The 17204-nt window shown below is 40.9% G+C and overlaps 1 pseudogene; it reads left to right on the plus strand.

The window, feature by feature from the left end:
* The first annotated feature begins 11865 nt into the window (after positions 1–11865).
* Positions 11866–12658, plus strand: LOC110325123 (annotated as a pseudogene).
* The last annotated feature ends 4546 nt before the right edge of the window (positions 12659–17204 follow it).

The following is a 17204-nucleotide window of genomic DNA, read 5'->3' on the forward strand; positions in this document are numbered from 1 at the left end:
GAGGGGAGGGGAGGGGAGGGGAGGGAAGAAGATATAAATCAGCCATGTTTGCTTCCAGTGGAGCCCCTACCAAAGCTCGGGTCTTACAGAGACCTATGGGAAGTTCAGCCATGTCTGTCAATGAGGGAAGTTCTATTGTGGGAAACAGGGACCATAATGACAACAGGTCAGCATGTTATTCTACTGTCAAAATATGAGAAGGAGTAGGCGACTGCATTCAACCGAGATCCCAAGGCACACTCCAAGCTCCTGGCAGTCAACAGAGTGTCATGGTTCATCATAGAAGTCTGTTGTAAATATCACTGGACTTGGAACCTGGCTTCTGCTTCCCGGTTTGCTGCTTAGGCAACTCACTGAGTCTTTCTGAACCTCAATTCTGTAGGGTGTAAATGTGATTCGATGCTGACATTTAAGTTAGAAGATACCCGTGAAGCAGCCTCTTGGAACAAGCATGCAAGCGCTGAGAAATTCACATAGTAACTAGAAGCCCCCCAAACTTCTCGGTTTTAGTTTGGCTTCCTTACCCTTCATGGGTGCAGAATTTAAAAGAGCCATTCAGCAGGAAGGAGTCAGCCACACAGCCAAGCTGCCGGGTGACAGTGATTGTGTTAGACTTTGCCGGAAGCCTTGGGGCACCTGCTGCTGTGCTTGCCCTAGGAAGGCAGCACCACAGCTGCCATGCCGCATGTCGCAGTGCTCCATCAAAGTCTCCTCAAGCAGAGCATCTGGGGCCCGAGGACAGGAATGGACATTTAAAACAGTCTCCTTCATTGATTCTTAGCCCACAGAACTGCCTCTCAAAACCAAACATGGACTGGAGGAACAGAAAATAAATAAATAAATAAATAAATAAAAACCTACAATCCTGTTCCCAAACGTGCTGCTTCCCACTTAACTCTGCATCTCTCTGGGAGCTTTCTCTGAAACTTAAGCGAGACTTATTGGAATCTTTTTTAAATGAAAAGCAGTAGACTGAAGGCTGAGTTGCCGGAATGTTTATTTCAAAGCCCTAGAGAGCTGTTCTTTGACATTTTGGAGGTCCTCCACCCGCAGACCTATAACCTGAATATTCCATATCCTTGTGCTTATTCTAGACAGAAATGTCTCCTGTCAATCAGAGGTTTAAGGTGGGACTTACTGCTCCCCTCTCACACCGGTGTACCTCCCCCGCCCAACCCCCAAATGCTGTACTTTGCCACAACAGTCTGGCTCCCCTTTGGATTCTATGTGGTGATTAATGCATCTGAAAAGCGATCGTGACTAGCCATCCCTCTTTTAAATGTTGTTATCTGTATTGTTTTTAAGTATTACTTGTTTAGTGGCCTACACTACAGCTGAAGCCGGCATTTCTCTAACCCTGTCTGCACACAGCTGAAGGGGTTCACCAACGTGCCTGTCCCTCTCGCTGTGAATTCTCCGCTGAAGGTGAGAATTAAGACTCTTCTTAAACACCGAGTTTCAAAGCCTTAGTCTTTTCTCAGCTTATCTTTCCAGGTCTCGTGCTCCGGCTCTTTATAAAGCTCTGTCCCTTAGCCGGGGTTCTTACAATCCGCAGGTGCTCTGCTCCCCAAAGAACGGCCTCTACACTGTTTCTTATATTTTGTGGTGTCAGTGAAACTCTTAGGTTATTTTTTAAATTATTCTACTTTTTTAAATAACTTATTTAATGTATTAGTTGGGGTTGTCAGAGGAAAGAACGAATAGAATGCATGTATGTGCCTTACAGGCTGTGTGCCAGCTAGAGCTAGTGCAGCAAAGGCTATCAAAGGAAAGCCCAAGACTCCACGAGCTGCTCAGTCCAGTCGACTGGATAACCCTGCAGGCCTTCAGTGTATACACTGGGATCCCAAAGAAGTAGGCTCAGATTCTATGAAGGAATGAGCTAGCTGCTGAGGGTGAAGGCAAGGAGGCAAAGAAGCAAAGCCACCTTCTGCTTTGTCCCTTACCGTGGCTGGCACCGGAAGGGGTGGCCCGAATTTAAGGTGGATCTTCCCACCTTGAAAGATCAGGGTCAAAGATGAGTCTTCCCACCTCAGACGATCTGGATTAAAGGTAAATCTTCCTGCCTCATGATTTAATTAAGAAAAAAATCCCTAACAGATGTGCCCAGCCACTTGAATTTTTGTTAACTCAAAATGTAGGCAAGTTGGTGTGTGTGTGTGTGTGTGTGTGTGTGTGTGTGTGTGTGTGTTGGGACCCAGGAATTGAACGCAGGTTCATCAAGCATGCATGGGAACAGGCACCTTTATCCACTGAACCATCCCAACAACCCAACTTTCAGTTCCTAACTATTCTTCTAATTTAATTTTATAACAAGTCATAGTCTTTTTCATGGTTTCTCAAGAGTAAGGCTTTTTCTTTGTAAGAACTCTCTTTTAGATGTGAACTTTTTAGAAATCTTTGTTTTTATCATGTATGACTTTATGAAACTGGGTTTAGAAAAAATATCTTTTAATATAAAATTGAAATGGATTTGTCCTTTGTTACATTAAGATAAATAGACTTGAACTTTTCTCACATTCTTACTTAAGTTTTATTGTGTAGTGGTCAAATGGATACACAGAATGACTTTAATCTTTTTGAAGTTATAAAGGTTTCTTTGGTGTCCCAGGATATGGTCTAGTTTGAAAAGGTTTCCATGGCTGCTGAGTAGAATGTGTATTCTTTGGCATTTGACTGGAGCATTCTGTAGATATGTTAAGACTAATTGATATACAATGTCAGCTAATTTTGATGTTTCTCAGTTTATGCTTGTCCACACAACCTGTCTATTGGAGAGATTGGGGTACTGAAATCACCTATTAATGGATCGTTGTTAATCTTTAATTTTAGTACTAAAGTTTTTATGGAATTGTGATTCCTGAGTTTGATGCATGTATGTTAGCATAGTAGCATCATTTAACTATTAACTGTTCCATTGGTTAGAATGAAGTGTCTCTCTCTATCTCTTCTGATTAGTTTTAGTTTAAAGTCTACTTCTCTGGATTCTAGGATAGCAATGCCTGCTTGCTTCCTGAGTCTTCCCATTTGATTGGAGTATTTTGTTCACCTAAGGCAGTGCTTATCTTTAAAACTGAGACATACTTCTTGTATGCCAGTAGGTAGATGGATTTTGTGTCTTGCTCTAGTCAGTCAGTCTGTGCCTTTTGATTGGAGAATTGAGGCCATTTATATTTAAAGTTATTATTGAAATGTGTGTGCTACTTGTGGTCATTATGTTGTTGATTTTGGTGGTGGTGTTTATGTTCTCACTGGTATTTTTGCCTATTTTTAAAATATAACTATGGCTTCATATTTCCTGTCACAGTTTTTGTGGAGATGGTACAAAATCACCACAAAGACAGCTGTTATTCTATACATTTGCTTTATGTGTTACTTGTATTTTTCTACTATGCTCTGTTTTCTCTTTAGCCCTAAATATTGCTTCTTCTATTTCCTTTAGCTTTGGTTTATTGGTATAATTTTTTTTAGGCTGCTTATTTAATGGAATTTTTTCTCTCTCCTTCAATCCTGGCAGATATTTTTCTGGGTATATTATTTTCCATTGGCTGCCCTAGTATTTTAGGATTTAGAATGCATTCTTCCAGGCTCTTCTGGCTTTCAAAGTTTCCACTGAGAAGTTAGCTGTTATTCTAATACTTTTTCCTTTATATATCACTTCCATTTTCTTCTGCAGCTTTCACAACTGTATTTACATGTAGCATTGATTGAAAGTAGAACAGAGGGCTAAAGAGATAATACAAGAGTTGAGAGCACATATTGTTTCTTTAGAGGACCAAATTCCATTTTCAGTATCTATGTCAGGTGGATGACCAGCACCTATAACTCCATGTCTAAGGAACCTGACACCTCTGGCCTTTGAAGATACTGGCATACACTCACACAAACGTATAAAATCATGACTAACATTAAATTTAAAGTTCAATTAAATCAAAAAGTTAATGTTCTACCCAATGACTTAATCATATACAATGTGAAACAGAGTTTAATTGACACTGCTTTGAAAATGAACATGACAAGTGCAAACTATCTAGAATTATCAGTATATAACTTAAGTGATTTTATAAAGCATTGTGACAGACAGTATGGTGCTGACATGGATATCAGAGAATTAATACTGAGGCAAAGGGTGATGAAGAAAAGATCCATACATGAATGTTAATCTGAATTACATAATTTTAATTTGGAGAGAAAATATTAGAAGTTTCAATAAATGTTTCTGGATTGAGTCACTGTGTATTTGGAGAGAAAAATGAACCTTGACTCTTACCTCATTATAAACCAAAATGAATTAAATGTAGATTATTAATCCAAAAGTAAAATATAAAACTTAGAAAAGTAGTAATATATGTATATGTTTAGTACGTGAAAAGGTCTACATAGTATAACAAAAGTACTAATTGTAAAAGAAAAGTAGCATATTAAATTTCTCCAAAATTCAGAATTTCTCTCAACCAAAGGATACCATTAAGAAAGTGAAAGGGGCCAACAAGATGGCTTAGTGTATAAAAGTGCTTGCTGCCAAGCTTAGTAACCCGAGTTCAATCCCCGGAACCCACATGGCAGAAGGATAGAACTGACTCACACAAGTTGTCCTGTACATTCACACGCACACTGTGGTGCTTGTGGAGCCCCAAATGAATGGATGGATGGATGGATGGATGGATGGATGGATGGATGATAGATGGATGGATGATAGATGAATGGATGGATAGATGGATGGATTGATTGGTAAATATAGACAGTGAAAAGGTTTGTCACAATATTTGACAACAGTCTTACTTTTTGATTGTATATCATGAAAGGGTGGAGATCAGTGTGGGTAGCCTGCAAGCAGATTGACTTAGTATCTTACAGATTTTTCTCAATTTTACTACTCATTAGATGAGCATTAAGAGTGGGACAGCAGTCTACACCCAGGAGAATGATTTCAATAGAAGATGTACAATACTACAGGCAGTTAAACTCTCTGGAGCAGCTGTAATTCTCTTGTGTTGTTTATAGCAATTTAATTGTATGACCACATCAGGGAAAATGATTAGCCTGTGCTATTACACAGCATTTCTCCTCTTCGGAAAATACAAAAGAGAAATTGATACAAATACTAACCAAGATGTGTGCCAAAATGTTTGTAGCAGATGTATTAATTAAAGCCAAAACATTGGAAATACTAACAATTAAGTGGAAACAAACAATGGTCTTTTCATGCAGTAAGATACCCAGTACCATTTAAAAAGTCAGTGCATCACTATTATACCAAAGAATGTGGATGAACTTCACAGACTCCCCCCTTCTCTCTCTCTCTCTCTCTCTCTCTCTCTCTCTCTCTCTCTCTCTCTCTCTCTCTCTCTCTCTCTGTGTGTGTGTGTGTTTTCATTTATATAAGATTTATAAGTAGTTTGATCATCTTTGCAGTACTGTCATAAAAGTCAGAGGCAGGAGTTCCCAGGTAGAACTTTTAGCATCACTATGTATACTATCATATCATCTACAAATAAAAAATATTTTGCCTTCTTCCACAGAACCTGAAAGTATGCTCAGAAGCATCCTCTCTTCCCCTTTGTAGTCTCCTGTCTCCCTCTGAGAGCCTTAACATTCTTCCTGACTCTGAGACCCTAGTATGACCTGTGTACTCTCCAGAACTCAGGCTGGAAACATGTTCACCCATGACAGACCTCTGATGTCACATGAAACCTCCTCCTCTGAGCCCCAGAAACTGTGCTCAACCTATTTCCTCTTACTCATCTCAGACAGACAGACAGACAGACAACAAACACACAGACAGACACACAAACACACAGACAGACAGACAGACTTGGCAGTCACGCTGGCCTCTACAAGCCCTCAGAAGAATGCATGCTCTCAGAGAAAGCATGTAGAAGTCTATGCTATAGTCCTCTCTCACAGAACTCCTTATCCCCCAAGAAAGAACAAATTTATAAACTTTAAATTTTTATCTGGTTGTCCTTTTTTTAATAGATATTTTTTTGTTTTTACCTTTGCATTGCTATTTTTACTATTTTTATTCTTTCTTTTCCCTCTAACAATATCTGCTGTACTTAATAAGACAAATAATGAGTCAACCGTGATTTTTTTAAAAAGGCTTACTTTATGGGTATTTTGCCTGTATGCATGTCTCGCCACATGTATTTAGTACCTGTGGAATCCAGAAGAGGGCAGTGGACCCTCTGTAACCGGAGCTGCAGCTAGCTGTGAGCTACCATGAGGACACTGGGTACTGGACCCAGGTCATCTATAAAAAGAGCAGCCAATGATCTTAACCACTGTGCCACCTTCCCCGCCCTTTAACTGATTATTCAATAAAATTGTTAGAGGAATTTTAGGTTTAGAGAAAACTCAAGTAGAAAGAACACAGTTTGCATATCTACATTCTCTCTTTTCCCCTTTCTCTTCTGTATTTGGTTTCCCTTATTGTTAGCATATCCTGTCGTATGGCACAATTGATGGGTTAACACTTGATGTACTATTGTTATTATTAATGTCCATAGTTGATAATAAGAATCACTCTGTGTACTATACAGTTCAGTGGGGTTTGACATATAGATAACACCATTTGCCCACCATCCAAAAATTGTGTTTAAAAAAAATTGGATTCCTTGCCCTAAATATGTCCCATACACTACTTGTCTGCTTTCTTTCCCTCTCCAGCTCACATCAAACCCTTAGAGACCTTAGATTGTTCTATTCTAATCTTTTCAGGATGTCATGTAGTTAGAATCAGTCCATCATATGTATCCCTATACACTGACTTTTACTTTCAGTATAAACTAAGTTTTCCCAAAACCTTTTTATGACTTGATAGCTCATTTCCTTTTACCAATAAATATTTTATTGTTTGGATATACCATACCATATATATATATATGCATACATACATCTGGATTGCTTGTATCTTAAACATCCATGAATGAAATTATGTAGATAGAAAAAAGTTCTCTTTCATTTAAGTTCTTTGACTTATCTGCACAGAACAATAAAAGATGAAGTAAAAAAGAAAAAGTTGCTCCTCAGTGTAAGACAGATTATATCCAAATATATTATGAGTTGAAATATAGGTTGGAAATGCATTTCACATCAATATCACAGCTAAGTCCAGCCTACCTTAAACATGCTTAGAACACTTATATTAGCCTATAGTGGGGCAGTGTCAGCTGACACAGAGCCTATTTGATGGTGACATGAATCTCTAGTGCAACCTTATTGGATATTGTAATAAAAGGGGAAATGGAAGTGCTAGAAATATTTTTCATCATTAACATGCACCATTGAAAGTACTGTGAGCATGCATAATGTTTAAAGCCTTGAGTTCAAATTACCCCATGGACAATGCGATGCCATGGGAACAGGTCACCCATTTCTGACTGGGAGCTGGGTCTCACTACTGTGGCCCAGCACCAACAGAGTGCCATACTGCATGTGCCTTGCCTGGGAAAAGATCAGAACTCAAACTATGATTCCTACTGAACGTTAACAGGCACTCGGATGTAACTACTCATCACTTGGGCCTGCAGATGCCCAGTGCTTAATTAAAAGCAAGGTAGAAACTTGGCATCTCTGCTTTCAGTTTTCAGCTGTCTCTTTTTTCACTCCAAGCCTTGGGTCAGACTCCTATTCAGTTCTGCGCATAGACATGCTAATCACTTAAACAGTGTTCACCGAGGGCTGGGGAGATGGCTCAGCAGGTAAAAGTGCTTGCTGCACAGGCTTGCTGAGCTGAGTTAGGATCTCCAGGACCCACATTAAACCCAGACACAGTCACACAAGTGTCTGTAGTGCCAGCAGGCCGATGGGAGGTGGAGACAGGAGAATTAACCCAGACACAGTCACACAAGTGTCTGAGTACCAGCAGGCCTATGGGAGGTGGAGACAGGAGAATTTCTAGAAGCTAGAGAGCAAGCTGTCTTATGAATTAGAGAAGAGATTCTGTCTCTCATACAGTGTGAAAAGGCAAGACTTGAACCCCTAAGATAGACTCTAACTTCCGCATGCACTCAGTCATTCGTCGTGTACCCTTGTTTATACACATGAACACATACACGAACACACACACACACACATACACGAACACACACACACACACACACACACANAGAGAGAGAGAGAGAGAGAGAGAGAGAGAGAGAGAGAGAGAGAGAGAGGAGTGCATATCTAAAACAGACAATCTTCCCCTTGAAGACTTAATACACTAAAATAAGAGTAACTAAGAATTCTCATGATTTATACAGACACTCAAGTTTTACCAACAGTGAGCCTTGCAGGAAACAATCTCACCTGGGAGCAGCTGAACATGGAAGAACCAGAGAGACTAGCTAACCAGACTACAGCTGACTCAGACTGTTTGACTCTGTGTCTGCCTCGCATTATCTCCCACTTTATCTTTCTCCTCTATAATCCCATGGATGCTCCCAAGGCTAAAGATGCTCCTTCTCCACTTCCTTTCTACTATAACCAAACCGAATAAATTCCTTTGTTATTTCACAACTGCTCTCTCTGATTAGACTCTCAAGATGGTGAGTGGCCAGCCTGGTCGGTCAGGTACCCCAGAAGTAAGATCTCTGATGTAGTGCGGATACAAACAGGAAATAGAAATGGGCAGTAGTAGGGGAGGGGACCCTGAAAGAAAGCAGTATCTTATTTGCCAAAACTCCTTGGACCTGTCCTTGTTGAATGTCAGAGATGCCAGGAATGTTCAACCAAATGTCTTTCATTCTGCCTTAGCCCAGACTATATAGAGGTTCCAAAAAATGGAGATCTGTTTTTTTGTTTTGTTTTGTTTTGTTTTGTTTTGTTTTGTTTTGTTTTTTAAATTTCTCTTCTGCTACATGAGCAGCCCTTCCCAGAATCTATACACAGGGACATAAGCAAAATAGAGAGGAAGTGTTTGGTCACGTGATATTGGGTCTACTGGACTGATCAGTTAATCTTCCAATTTCATAAATTTATAATTTATAATGAGTTTCTGCCATAAATCCTATAAAAAGCCCGCAGATTGACAGCTCAGTGGCACCCATGTTGGGGACCCTCTCGTACTATCCTGTGGTACTCTGTTTTCTGTCTCCAAAACTCCTACCTACAGACCTGTGGTAAACGCCTTTTTAAGCCCATCCTCCCGTTGTCCATGGGTATCATCCCTTAAAATTTTGAGGCCACTGATTTCAATGTGACCGTGCATCTGACACTCTTAATTCCTTAATTAAAACCCACCCAAAGCGAGAGAGAATACCTCCATCCACCTTTAAAACATCCTACTTTTTGCATCTCTAACAACACATATCACATTCTAAGTCAGAGCACATTAAGTAAACAAAGGGCAGTGTTTTGTCTGCACACAGGGCTTTTCACAGGAAGGAAAAATGAGTAAAGAACCAGAGGGACAGGTAAATCTGAGGCTCACACATCTTTCAACACGTGGCACTGTGACAAAACAAAAGAAGGCATTTGGCTTCGAGAGCAGTAAATTATGGAAAGATAAATATGTGTGGCAGACATAATTGAAGGTGAGACTTACTTTAGTAAAGTCTTTCTGCAGACTGGTCTGGGCACCAACCCTCTGTCTCCTGTGACCAGGGTTTCTCTCCCTGTCCTGGCACAAGAGGAATAGAGAAGGTTCATCTACAGGAAGCAAAGCCCAGGTCCTGCTTGCTTCACTTCCCTTAGCTGAGAGGAACCCTGAGTCAAGACCCCATTTGGGGGGTGTTGTATTCATTAGACCTTTGTGTGAAAGTTCTCAAAAGGCCATTTTACTAAATACTTGGGGGCCCAATTTTTCCATCATGTGTTAAGACTATATTTAGCTTTGCCATAATATAATCTTTTCACAGGCTAGATGTAAAGGAACGAGGCACATCTCTTCAAGGTAAGAACATAGTGGAAATGGCCTTTATTCTGTTGTTACTTGGCTTCCAGTCATAGCAAGGCTCATCGTTCCTAATGTTGTAACTTTTACATGTTCCTCACGAAGAACCCTCTAGATTGTTTTAGCAAGTCTGCGTCGAGAAAACCTGGGCAAGACAGAGCCAAAATGCTTCCACAGAGCCCTGTATGCTCGGTCCCTTCTCCTTGGGTTAACAAGCCTTCCACTGAGCACCTCAAGTTTGTACATGACATCTTTTACTTTCATGACTTCTCTGCAACTGATTTGGTGCAACTTACATCCAATCACCTCATTATCCCATCAAATAAGCCAGTGATAGCAGGGACAGATGAAGGCATTGAAAGGAGGACTTGAAGGGCAATATGTGCAAAAGATGCTGGCCAGAGCCTGACACACAGGAAAAGGTGGACAGAGTTGATGGTCCAACTATGATTAAAACTACATAATTATCACATTACACTCTCTTTCCAACTCCAATGGGCACCATGAGGGGACAGACACACTCTTCCTAAGGAACTGAGAAAACTGCAAGACTACAAACGAATTCCGGACGAGTCTGGATGACTTGTCAAGGTGACCAAATATTTGCTCTCTGTTTTGCTTATGTTCTCATGTATAGATTTGGGGAAGGGCTGCTCATATAGCAGAAAAGAAATTACAAAACAAAACAAAACAAAACAAGCAACAACAACAACAACAACAACGAAAAAACCCAGACCATCATTTTTGGAACCTCTAAAATTTCTTTCAAGAGTCAGTTACAATCTATATAGTTATTAGGCATGGGATGAAAATAACCCTTGCTTGTTACTCTCTGATGACATTGGTCATTGATGTACTTTAATGGTCTCAGGGGCGTTTGCATTTTAAATGGGGATTCCATAAGCTGACACAGAAGAACTAGCATCAAGACAATTTTTAATCAGTCGAAAGGTGTACACACACACACACACACACACACACATTCACCTTCTGCAGAAAATACCAGTCTCCCCACAACACAGGAAGTGCCAGCCTTCCCATGGCATAGCCTTGTCCTTAGAATTCATGCTCTTTACCCCACAGTGGGATGTGAGATCCACAACCCTCAATGGAAGGATAAATGCTAAGACAACTTGGGGCCGTGTGAAAACAAGACTACTTTTTTCTTCTTTTTAATGGGTAAGAGTAAAAATAATTTTCCCTGGAAATAAATCTTTAGTGGTATTAGCCCTACCTACCACAGGGAGCCTCCAATCAAAGTGAAGAGATTTCACATTGAGATAAAGTATTGAGAGTTGCTGATCATGTCAGATATTTTACAGTGAGTCTTGGGCTTTAGTTTCAAATAAATGGTCTGTCCCTTTTGTCTCACTGGATAGACATTTAAATGGACCAGCGTCAGGACCTTCTAACAGCCACAGATAATAATATTCTTTCTTCAGGGGAAATTCAGAGTTTTGTTTTCAATATCAACACAAGAAACACAACTCTTATCTCAAAAGGGATCAAGGGACAGTTTCTTTTGGAGACAAATATGAGTGATGATGGCCTGGAGAACACAGATATAAGTTATCCCAAGTTTCAGTCCCAGCATGCTAACGGTTTCATGATGTTTTTATAGTAATAGAACAAAGAAAGTCAAAAGGGTTTATTGTTGTTGTTGTTTTATTCTACTTTTCTATCTATCTATCTATCTATCTATCTATCTATCTATCTATCTATCTATCTATCTATCTATTTGAGAAATGGCCCTTCCTCAGCTCTTGGTACTTAAATCAGGGTTCTAGGATTTCCTGTAAAAAGCTACCAAAGCCACTCCAAACCAGTGGCTTCTGAATTTGTTGTCTCATGCCTAAAAAAATAAAAAAAAAGACATGGACAAAGAATAGACAGAGAAAATATATTTATTAATAAAGCTAAGCAGGGTCTCTCTGCTCTAGAGGCAGCTGTATCTTCTCCTGCAGTGCCAGCCTCATCCCTTAGACAAGATGGGAAAGGTTGGAGTGAGCCCGGTTATTAGGGCTCCCATCTCATCTGGCAAAGTGGAGATGGTTGCCATCAGTGACCCCTTCATTGCCCTCAACTCCATGGTCTACATGTTCCAGTATGACTCTACCCATGGCAAGTTCCATAGCACAGTCAAGGCTGAGAATGGGAAGCCTGTCGTCCATGGAGCGAGATCCCACTACCATCAGATGGGCCTGATGCTGGTGCTGAGTATGTGTGGAGTCTCTTCACCACCATGGAGAAACTTGGACCCCACTTGAAGGGTGAGGCCAAAAGGGTTATTATCCTTGCCCTTTTTTGCCAATGCCCCCATGTTTGTGATGGGTGTGAACCACAAGAAGTAAGACAACTCACTCAAGATTATCAGCAATGTTTTCTGCTCCACCAACCACTTAGCCCCCTTGGCCAAGGTCACCCAGGACAAGTTTGGCATCACGGAGGACTCATGACCACAATCCATGCTACTACTGTCACTCAGAAGTCTGTGGATGATCCTTCTGGAAAGCTGTGGTGAGATGGCCGTGGGGCTGCCCAGAACATCATCCCTGCATCCACTGATGCTGCCAAGGCTGTGGGCAAGTCATCCTAGAGCTGAATGGGAAGCTCACTGGCATGGTCTTCCCTGTTCCTACTCCCAATGTGTCCATCATGGATCTGACATGCTGCCTGAAGAAACCTGCCAAGTATGATGACATCAAGAAGGTGATGAAGCAGGCATCCGAGGGGCCACTAAAGGGCATCCTGGGCTACACTGAGGACCAGTTTGTCTCCTGAGACTTTTAACAGTGACTTCTACTCTTCCACCTTTGATGCTGGGCTGGCATTGCTGTCAATGAAAACTTTGTAAGGGAGCTGGCATTGCTCTCAATGGCAACTTTGTAAAGCTTATTTTCTGGTATGCCAATGAATACAGTTATAGCAACCCTTAAATGCCATCAATACCCACTAAATCAATCAATCAATCAATCAATCAATCAATCAATCAATCTATGCAGGGCCCAGCTTGAAAGCTAGAAAGCTTTGAACAGTGTAACATCAAAAGCAATAATCAAAATCATGTCTCTGGTTATTAATGAGACATTTAAGTGCAATTCAAACTTAATAACCCATGACTACACACGGTTTATCCTACCATTTCCTAAGCATGCCTCTTCTTATTAATGCCTACGCTTAAACCTACATTAAAATGTTTTCTTAATAAACCTCAACTTGCTCTATACTAACTCATCCTGAAATCCTTTTCTGCATCAAAGTCAGGAACCCTGGTTTCACCTGAGTTAGAAGTCCCCAAAATGAAAGAAAGGCTGCTGCAGGCAGGTCCCGTGCCTACTCGACCAGGCCCCATTGCCGCTGACATTCTGACAATTGCTATAATCTCATTGTAAAAATAAATAAATAAATAAATAAATAAATAAATAAATAAGCAATTTCCCCTTCCCTACAGGAACACTCGTCCACTGGTCTCACAGTCTACATTTTAAAATTTGCTTTTCTGTAGAACTGTGTGGTGTTATAGCAGAGCTTGGAATTCTTAAGAGATGGGTCCTAACACATTTGTAAATTCCCCAAATTCTAGACACCATTATAGCACAGAATTTCTCCTATAAAATGCAGTCAAGTATTACTAAAGCTTTAATTGACCCCCAAAGACCTTTATAATTCTATAAATAGAGCCACAGACTCCTTTATATAGCCAATAATACAAATTCTGTCTGGAAATTTTATTGAAACAGTTTGTGAATCGCCTTTCCTTATTGAGCATGTGGTAAACGCATTTGTACCATCGATCCAAGCTCCCGCTGATGTGGCATTCCACCTTCATAATTTATCCCAAACTTGTACTTTTCTAAATAGATGTATTTTTCTTGGGTTTTTTTTTTCTTTTTTTTTCAAGATTTATTTATTTATTATATGTAAGTACACTATAGCTGTCTTCAGACACTCCAGAAGAGGGAATCAGATCTTATTAAGGATGGTTGTGAGCCACCATGTGGTTGCTGGGATTTGAACTCTGCACCTTTGGAAGAGAAGTCGGGTGCTCTTACCCGCTGAGCCATCTCACCAGCCCCCTTTTCTTGGGTTTTTAAAACTTTTTTCTTTCTACATTAGTGCTATTTGCTGCTTGATTTCAGTATTTTTTTCCCATGTGTTCCTTTGCTTAGTAGGGAGTACTTTGCATAAAACATGGTTTATTTTTCACAAAAGGTGCAAGAAAGGAAAGATGAGCTAAGAACCAAGGAATCAGGCTGAAATCCGGATGCTGCATAGTCTCCAGTGTGAATAAGTAACTCACCCTACAAACTAGCCGTTTCTCAGTGTGTTTCTGCACAGTATTCAAACTACCTCATCATGTGGCTCACTAGAGTCACTCAGAAGTTGCCAAAACCATACATGGTGATACTCTAACGGCCCATTTTAGGGATCCTGATATAATCTGCAAATGTGAGGCTTTTTGAGAAAGGGGGGGGGCTGGGAACAAGATAGACAGCCGTGGTCTGAATAAGGAGCTGGGTTATTCACTTTATGTTTTAAGAGCTATGACATCAGTTAGTTCTCCAAGGAACCTCTGTCAGGGGTAGGGTGACATGCTAAGTGTGCATTTTGCTGATGAGCCCCATGACCACCCCTGTCTCCAGGTAACCTCACAAGTAGGTGCATTGCTGTCTTTATGGGAAACAGAGGCCCAAGAAGAATCACACATGTTCATTATTACATAACCAATAATTGGCTGGGAAACAAGTCAGGGTTGCCTAATGCAGTGATATCCATCTTTCTTCCTGTCAATTTATCTGTCTCTTTCTGGCTAAAAAGCAGAGTACATAGGTTGAAGAAGGCTCTGGCATCTCTGTTATTTACTTTTTGGACAACATTTAGACTAGAGAAGAATAATTTAAAAAAAGAGAGAGGGGGTAAGAATGGGAGAGAGGAGAGGATTCAACTTTAGGAGTAGCTTGCTAGCATCTAGTAGTGGTTTGGGAGGGAATGCCCAGGGTTAGAACATCTGAGTGACACAGCCTTCTCCAGAAACCCCTCTACTGTAGGCTAGACCACATCTCCTGCTTTGGAGCCAGATAGGTTAGACATGAAGAAGTTTAGCCTTGTAAGACAAAGCATGGAACAGTGTCAGCCTTGGAAGTGCTTAGGGATCCATTCTATCTTTAGCCTGGAGAAAGTTGCAAGACTGAGCTCCAACCCTTTTGGGTTCTCTAAGACATATAAAATGCAATGGACAGATAAAGAGCAAAATCTCTGATTTTGGTGGCTGGAGTTTCTGGAGCAGGGCAAGGGACTGTGGCTTCAGTTCCCCAGGGCTGAGCACAAGAGAAACTAAGAGTCTGAGTTCTGGCCTCCTCTGACATTTACTCTGTTTTACTCCAATTTCAAATTACATTTTAACAAAAACAAGGAACAATTATGCTCTTTTAGCTCATCTTTCGCTTACGTGAAAAGTGAGATGCCAGGTTATTACTGAAAGCCAAGAGAAACTGAGGCCAATTTTCTCTAACTACCTAAAAGAATGCCACATGTAAGTATGGTTAATATGTTATGTTTTAAATATATATATCATTTACATATATAGGCAGTTGGAAATATAGCAGAGGCCAGGCATGTTGGCATGGTCTTTGATCTCAGTATTTAGGAGGCAGAGGTAGGAGAACTGAGTTTCAGGCAAGCCTGACAGACAAAAGCAAAAACAATCAACCAAAAAGACTTAAAGGTCTGTGGACGAAACTCAGTAGTGGAGCTCTTTCTTGGCATACCCAGGGCCCTGGATTTGATCTCACCATTACAAGCAAGTGAAAATAAAAGATCATTTCAGATGCCACTTTGCATATAGATGTCTGTAATACAGAGAGGAAAGTATTCTACCAAGGCATCATTGTTGTTGAATTGAATCGAGAGGCCCCAGACCTGATTACTTTTGAGAATAACATATGAAAATGTAAGCTCGGAAGGTCTGGGGAAATAGCTGGTGCCAAAATCACACTGACAAGTCCAGGAGTGCCGAGTCTAGGAAGAGTGGTATCTGTAAACACTGGTGGTGTACAGCGGGGCAGCCGGCCAGCCTCAGGCATGGCCGTGGGTCACTTGTAAGGTCCCCTGTAGGAGTCTCTCATACACCCTTTTCTCGTTTCTTTGGCTTCCATGTGCACCTAAATGAAAATATTGTTTATCCAGAGGTGTATGCCCACCACATGGAACGGGCCCAGCTACTGGCTTCAGGAAGGAACCACATATTGAAGTTGGCTGTAGACCTCATGGTTTGCATTACCTTTGAGACACAGTGTTGTTTGCTCAGGGAGAGGAACAGGCTGAGGGAGGAGGTGCTTTTCTCCTCTCTGTCTGAAAATTAATAAGAGCTGCTTCTGGACCGAGGAAGACTGGGGATTTGAGCCCGGCACAGACACAGAACTTGTTACAGTCAATGCTGAAGAATCCTAAAGCAACAACCGTCCCCATGAGGCCCTTTCCTCTTCTGTTGACTGATAATTCTTAGAAATGAAAAGAACCATGTTCTGCAGTTACATAGCTAATGGGCAGTAGTTGTTATCGTAATTACCAACAAATGCTGTAAGCATTTTATACACACATGAATTTAGGATTTCATTTTGTATGCATTTGTACATTGTATACACTTAGGACTTCATCTTCTCCATTAGATGCTTTCTCTTCCTTGCAATTGGAAAGGCAAGACATTCAGTAGCTCACATAAATCAAGATGGCATTCTGGAGGAGCTGGGGAGAAGTTGTTCTTTTGGTACCCAGCCTGCCAGAACCAGGGCTTTACCACAGAGCCTGCCCTGTATCGCTTTTTAGCTCACTGTGCTTTGAAAGGAAATAGAAATATTTCAGCATTAGGGTAGCTCAGGTGTCTCAGACCTCTTGACCTATTTCACTGACAAAAAAAACCATGTAGTCATCCATCTGCTTCACTGAGATGCCCAAGAAGAGGGAGAGCCCAAAAAGAATTCTAGTCCTTGTGAATTATTAAAGCAAGTCTTCAGCCAACTGTCAGCCTGGATAACAGATGACAACCCCGGAAACAGAGGGATACGACCCAAACCGTAGAGCCCCATGGGAAAAATGAGAGAAAGAAAATTACATCCAGGTCTGAAAGGTCAGAGAGTTCTTGGTTAGGCTGAAAATGCAGATTTCGAGCCTGGCTTCGTTGTCAGTCTCAATCAGAATCAAATGGTTGTATGTGGTCCTTTTGATCATGTGTTTTCCTTGTCCTCTCACCCGGTTATGGTCAGAGTTGTGCAGAAAGGCTTAAATGCTGGCCTCCAGAGTATCACTTGTGGGCACTCAAGTCAGATAT

Source organism: Mus pahari, chromosome 8 (genome assembly GCF_900095145.1).
Source record: "Mus pahari chromosome 8, PAHARI_EIJ_v1.1, whole genome shotgun sequence".
Classification (NCBI taxonomy): Eukaryota; Metazoa; Chordata; class Mammalia; order Rodentia; family Muridae; genus Mus; species Mus pahari.